This window comes from Mesitornis unicolor, unplaced genomic scaffold, assembly GCF_000695765.1.
Source record: "Mesitornis unicolor isolate BGI_N332 unplaced genomic scaffold, ASM69576v1 scaffold7296, whole genome shotgun sequence".
Classification (NCBI taxonomy): Eukaryota; Metazoa; Chordata; class Aves; order Mesitornithiformes; family Mesitornithidae; genus Mesitornis; species Mesitornis unicolor.
The window spans coordinates 27,467-33,306 of NW_010190489.1; positions in this window are offsets into that span (position 1 = coordinate 27,467).

The following is a 5,840-nucleotide window of genomic DNA, read 5'->3' on the forward strand; positions in this document are numbered from 1 at the left end:
ATAGTCTTAGGCTCAACATTTATCTTCTAAAAAATGTTAACTTCTTTAGAATGGTCAGGTTTAAATTTTAGCATGAAATTCAAGCCATTTCCAGACATAAATGTAACTTGTCATATTCTCATCTTCTGTTGATGTCTGGGGCCACAAGACCTGCTTTTGATATCACACCTTTAAGCACAGCAGAAGTAAGTATGTTATAAATAATACAGACTTTTCACAAGCTTGATGTACAGTGAGTGTGTGCTCAGCTGATACCAAGTGATTGATAGGCTTTTATTACCATGCACGTCTGTTCTAACACATCTTAGGTAGAGACATATCCTGTCGGTTCTGCCTTTTTTTTTCCTTTTTTTTTTTAAAACAAATTATTGTGAGTTTTGTCTTTCCCTTTCTCAGATGTGGTCTTTTTTAGATGTTAACCGTTAAGCAATTTCTTTGAAGATATCATGACCTGTGAAGTGCATATTCCAGTGTAGATTTTTGATCCCTGCTTTTTGTGTTCCTCACACTGGATATATAGACTACCTGGTGAGTTTTGCTCCCCAGACTAGCCAATAAGTCTTAAGAGTTGGGTTACTGATGCACAGGCATGTGCAACCCAGAAGGCCTACTGTATCCTGGGCTGCATCAAAAGAAGCATTGAGAGAGGTGATTCTGCCCCTCTACTCTGCTCTTATGAGACCCCACCTGGAGTACTGTGTCCAGTTCTGGGGCATCCAACACAAAAAGGAGATGAACCTGTTGGAGCGAGTCAGAGGAGAGCCATGAAGATGAACAGGGGGCTGGAGCACCTCTCCTATGAAGATAGACTGAGAGAATTGGGGTTGTTTAGTGTGGAGAAAAGAAGGCTTTGGGGAGACCTTATAGCAGCCTATAGTACCTGAAGGGAGCCTACAGAAAAGCTAGTGAGCGACTTTTTACAAGGGTATGTAGTGATAGAACAAGGGGGAATGGTTTTAAACTGGAAGAGGTTAGATTTAGACTAGATATTAGGAAGAAATTCTTTACTGTGAGGGTGGTGAGACACTGGAACAGGTTGCCTAGTGAAGCTGTGCATGGCCTCTCTGCGGAAGTGTTCAAGGCCAGGTTGGATGGGGCTTTGAGCCACCTGGTCTAGTGGAAGGTGTCCCTGTCCATGATGCACAGGGGTTGGACTGGATCATCTTTGATGTCTCTTCCAACCCAAACCATTCTATGATTCTATGAAAGACTCATTATTACAGAAGCTGCTACATGCCCTCCCTGCAGCTGCTTTGACAGATTAGACAAGGCTGGAATTTCAGAAGAAACTGGGGCAATTGGGATCTGGATTAAAAAACCACAGTCACTGCTTGCAAGACGACCACAGGACTCCAAGACGACTCTTTAAGAGTTATAAATCGAAGACTTTTATTTTATCAGAAACTGTGCTTTTATAGTCCAAAATCCCTTAGCCACACTACATAAGCATTTCTATTGGTTACATATATGTGTCCATATTGTCTAAGCTAATACATGATTGGTTACTATCTTACGTGTCACCGCCCACATCCGGTTCAGGTTGGTTTACTTCCGCTTCCAGTTGGTTTACTTCTGGGTCGTTCTCTTGCCGCATCGTTGTACTTTCTCTTTCTTTATCCCTATGTCATCTTAAGGTGGTCTCCTTAAATTACACAACTCATAAGGTGGTGATTCCAAACCATACAACTCTATATAATCATATCCATCTTCATTCATGAAGCCTCCAACAACTGCTGGTGTGCTACCTGGTGACTCTCTGCTGTCCATAATGTAGCAAAATGCAACATTAAAGGATTGTGAATGAGGAAAAAAACCTACCTCCAGGTCTGTAGAGCAAAGGGAGAAAGAAGTTAAAAACCCAACCCTTCCAACTCTTGAATTCTCAATTATTTTCAAGAACATTGTGATCTCATATGGGAGTGATTCATATTAAATCATATTAAAAAACAAAACCCAAGAGACCCTTCTCTCTTGATAAGTCTGTTTTGCTTCCCAAGTGTTTGTTTACTTGAAGTTTAAGTCAGTAGAAGACTGACTTTTGCTTACTGTGTTGCGTTTTCTGTGAGCTGTTTTGGTCTTTTGGTTTTGGTAGTGAGAGAGGGCCATGGAGATAGCTACCTGAAAAGTTCCCCCAGCTCCAAAGTCAGACCCACCTCTGACCAGGGCCAAGCCATTCAGCACCCCTGTAAATTAATTGTATTTAAGGGAGTGCAGGGCATGCTCACTCTCTGGCACTGGCCCCAGCCAGCGTGGCCCCGAGTCTGGATGGCGCAGCCCTAGCCCCGGCCCTGCCGAGCCAGGCTGGGGAGGCCTGACCCCAACTTAAGCTTAAGCCCCACTGCAGCTCCAGCCCAAAAGAGAGAGCAGGGAACTCTTCAGAACCATCAGAAGGGACCTGGAGTGGAGAAAGGAGAGGTACCTGAGGAGAACAGCCTGAGGTGGCTGCTCCTGAAGAGGCTGGGACTCCATGAGCAGTGTGTGCTGAAGCAGTCTGTGGGAAGGACTTTACTGAGGGAAGTCAACACTAGAGCAGTTAATGAGGAAAAAAAACCTGCAGCTGTGGCAGACCCACATTGGACTTTAGTCCTCTGGAAAGGGTGCCACATGGAAGCAGAGGGAGAGTGGGAGGAGTCCTCTCTAAACCTGAAGAGGAAGGAGCGGCAGAGACTGCATGGGATGAACTGATTGCAACCCCCATTCCCATCCCCCTGTGCTGCTGGGAAAAGGTGGGGGAGGTGAAGAAACCAGAGACAAAGCTGAGCCCGGGAAGAAAGGAAGGGTGGGGGGAAGGTGTTTGACTTTAAGATCTGGTTGTATCTCTCACTGTTCTACTCTCTCAAAGATGAGTCTGTCTCTTGCCCGTGTCCATTTTAAGTAGTGAGAAGCTCTCTCAGCCCTTATTTTGACTAGTCCTTTTTTTGGGGCATCATGGTGCTCAGTTGCGCACTGGACCTAAACCATGACACTTACCAAAGCCATGCTAATACTCCCAAGTTTTTTTCCTAGATACAGATTTAAACTGTGACTGATGGTTAAGCAGTTGCACAGGGGAACAGGCTATATAAAACCATTTCTTCCCTGAGTAGTTCTCTGATCTTAGTGCCAGCTTTCCTTCTATCACACCTCTGTTAAGGGAAGGGCAAGGCACACAGCTTATAGTTTGTCAAGAATATTGCAAATATGTTGGTTTTTTTGCAAGAAGTACAAAAGAGAAGCCATAGAAAGACTTGTGCTTCTAAAGCTCTTTGTCCTTAATGTTGCACTTAGGGAGCTTTGAAGTAGTTATAGCCAAGCTCTAGAAATTTCATTTTTAAGCAGTCCGTAAGGGGTGTGAAGCCTTATAGTCAGCTTTCAGTGGCTTGAAGGTAGGATCTATTTTGATGAACAACGGGAACATAATTGATTCAATTTGCAAAGTTACCATTTCTTGCAACAAAATAGATCTAGATCATTGAAGTAAAAGCTAGGTAGGATCATTTGCCTATGAGGCAGCTACATATTACACCTGTAGTATTATCCAAAGAGAAAATTTTGCATTTTTAAATAGGGTAGAGGAAAAAGCCTCTAACCGATGTTTGCTTCTTGCTTTATCACTATTGAATGAAAAGTTATATGTTCAGATTTTAGTAGCAGTATGAAAGCACAAAGGGTCATTCTCCACATGTTTCTGTTATGTTAGTAGATGAATTATGGGGTTTGAAGTATGGCATGTTGGAACACGGTATAGAGACAGGATGCCTGGCGGAACTGGTATAATTCTGATACCCTCATACCAGTAGTATAGTAGGCTGTCCTTATCCATACCATAAGAGGTATGCTGAGGAGCAGATGTTTACCAGTGGGTAGATGTAAAGACTACTCAGTCCCAAGGCATCCCTCTTGGGGATTAATGATGTTGGCACTCCTGTGTGTATGTAGGAGGTGTGTGGCTTTTTAAATGAAGCAGGCACATGATGGTTTAGCACATGATACAAAGAAATGTCTGTGTAGGTAGTACTAATATCTGACCTCAAATCATCATGATATCCCAGTGCTGTCTTTCTCTTTGTTCTCAGCTTCTGTTTACCTTTGGATTCAGCTGCTTTTGTTTCAGACCAAAGGAGGATTTGGGCAATTAAAAGCTTCTCTACTTTTTCCACATATACTAGCTGGTCTAACAGAAGTTTATACCTCTATTGTCTTTGCCCTGCTTATGGTGCCTGGATTGTCATGTCTACAAGAATGTTATCTTTTTCCTTTATCTTTCTTATGTGTACCATAAAATACAGTGAAAAAATATATGGAAAAGGAAAATTCCAATCTGAAAAAAATCAAGATATATAAATATCCCAGCTAATCCCTGTATTTTCTATGCAGATAAGTATTTGGTTGTTTGGTTTTTTTATTATTGGAAATGTCAAACAATATTTAACAAAATGAAAGGGAACAGGCTTTGAAAGTTTTGTTCCCAAGTCTCAAACACAATGTTATAATATTGTCAGAGCTTTTTCCCTAGGCTGTGTTTTCCAGAAAAAGTTTATAATACAATCAATTCACTTCTCAAAACGTGTTCATTTTTCAGAATAATGTACTTAGACAGAACTCAACATGAATCAATGCAAGTTAATATCATAATTACAGAATAAAATGAAGAATGAGCCTCATGAGCTCTACAAAAATGCAAGAGAAACAATCTGAAAGGCTGACCCAAGGTTATTATCACAGTCCCCCTTCCACTGCTTACCAGGGCTCTGTTCTGGAGCTGTGGATACACCAGGAGATTCACCATTTCTGGCCTTCATGTCCATCTGTGCTTTGCTCCATTTGGCCTGGGGGATAATACACACTTATTTGAGGGATTCCATGATATTCCTGAGGCAGATCCTCTACTCTGCATAGCTGTAGAGAAAATAATACATCACCAATATACATGCCCACTCTGGATACAGAAACAGCATTTAGTTTTGCAGATGAAGTGATGCTCCACAGTGCAAAAAATATTTTCTTTCTTCTTTTCTTTCAAGCATTTAACTATTTTTTGTATTGAACTGATGCAAAATTACATGAGCTCTGATCATGCGACTATTACATGAGATTTAAGACAAACACATGAAAGGACCTTATTTTTCATGTCAAACAAGTCTTTATTTTTTATGGTACAAATTAAAAGTGACAGATCTGAAGCTGTTAAGAAATACACAAAGTGCAGCTTTACTGACCATACAGATATTGCTCTAGATTAAGTATAGTTTTTATCAAGTTTTTTTTTTTTCATGTTAAGCAACCTGTGCAGATAAATCAGCTTTGGTTTCAAAGTCAGAGTAGTAAGGAGCTTTTAAGTATCCAGTTTGGTTTCTTGGTCACAAGTCCACCACATCAACTCCTTTTGTCATTATTCATATTTTTTAACAACACAATACAGTCCATTTTGTACTGCCATCTTTCCCGCTGCATGCTCTATGCATGGAAAAACAGATCTCTTTGCAGTGCTTTGTAAGTGACCCTGGTGACCATTCTGTAGATTATAGCACATAGGACAAAAAAATAAAAATAGTAATAATAATTAAAGATAATAATATCACTTTTAAAACAATAAATAAATAAATGTGCCCCACATAATCTCAGGGTGGAAACTAGCAAACCACATGACAAAAAGCTCATTACAAAATGTTTTCAAAACAGACTTTACAGTCAAACATTGACATGGAAATAAATTTCCTCTCTTATCTTCTTATTTGAATATTGGTCAATAACTGGGTACAAGTAGAGTGCTGAGGTAAAACACTGATGAACAGTTTTATTTTTGTATTTTATTTTTTTTTTAATAGTAACAGTTCAGTATTGCAAGATTGTCAGCAACA